Raw genomic sequence first — 1,350 nt, 5'->3', positions numbered from 1 at the left:
GAAGTCAGTGAATGTACAGCGAGGTTGGATGGTGAGGAATTGGAAAATGTGAGTACGTTTAAGTACTTGGGTAGTGTGATGAGTAAGGATGGAGGTTTGGAGGGTGAAGTGCTTGAAAGGGTACAGCAGGGTAGAAAGGTTGCTGGTTCTTTGAAAGCAGTGATAAGAAACAGGGAAGTGAGCATGGAAGTGAAAAAGTTACTACATGACAGTATTGTGATACCAACTCTAACGTACGGAAGTGAAGCTTGGACGTTGTTGGAAGGACACATGTCAAGAGTGAGAGCAGTGGAAATGAGTTATTTAAGAGGAGCCTGTGGAGTCACATGGAGAGACATGCTGACGAATGAGGATATAAAGGAGCGTTGTGGTGTGGATGTGGATGTGATAGGAAGCGTTATGAGGAACACACTGAGGTGGTTTGGCCATGTGGAGAGGATGGAGGGTGAAAGACTGACGAAGAGAGTGTATGTGAGTAAGGTGGAGGGGGGAAGAGGGAGGGGGAGGCCGAGGATGAGATGGAGGGATGGGGTGGAGAGGTATATGAGAGAGGAGGGTGTGAGTTGGGAGCAGGGCAGTGAAATGGCGGGGGACAGGGCGACTTGGAGGCGATTTGTTTGTGGCCACCCCAAACGGGATTGAGGCGTCTGGCAATAGATAGATAGATAGAATGTATATGAATATTGTGTATAATGATATTCCTTCATCATCCCGCCACACCGCACTTACCAGGCACATTCTCTGAGCAAAATTTACGACAGTCAACAAAAGTTCCTCCAGAGAATACCCTCGCCCGGATTAACAAAATATACATGTGACTGATAAGCTGTCATTTACCTTCCAGTCCTGTGACTTATTATTTGATTTAATTTAATCTCGCTGTCACCAAATGTTTTTACTAATTAGGGAGCAACCTCATCTTGTATAGAGAATAATTCAGGCTATTATTCTAAGCTATGGCTTGAAATTTTTGACTTGCTGTAAGCTTGGTAAAATTATTAAAATATAATGACAGTGAAATGAAAAAAAAAAAAATCATCACTGAATAATATAACTCCGAAATTGTGGCAAATATGACGTGCGGTAGAGACCCTATAGAAACAGAGACTGGGCAGCCAGCATGTTGGTGCAGCAAATAGATGTTTGCTGGGCATCACTCATGTACACATAAAGATCAGTGTTCACTGCTATAATAACACCACGCCACTTTACTGCTTTTCATGTTTTATGGTGCATTTTTCAACATCTGTTAGAAAATGTTTTCTTAACCCACCGCATGCCAGTGCCGTTTTAAAATGGTCTGACATAATTCCGTGGCCAGTGCCAGTGCCATTTTCAAATGGTTTACAA

The sequence above is a fragment of the Coenobita brevimanus genome, chromosome 84 (assembly GCF_032717465.1).
Source record: "Coenobita brevimanus isolate Jiangsu-jjx chromosome 84, ASM3271746v2, whole genome shotgun sequence".
Classification (NCBI taxonomy): Eukaryota; Metazoa; Arthropoda; class Malacostraca; order Decapoda; family Coenobitidae; genus Coenobita; species Coenobita brevimanus.
The sequence above is the reverse complement of the archived record's forward strand: the minus strand, read 5'-3'. Positions refer to the sequence as shown.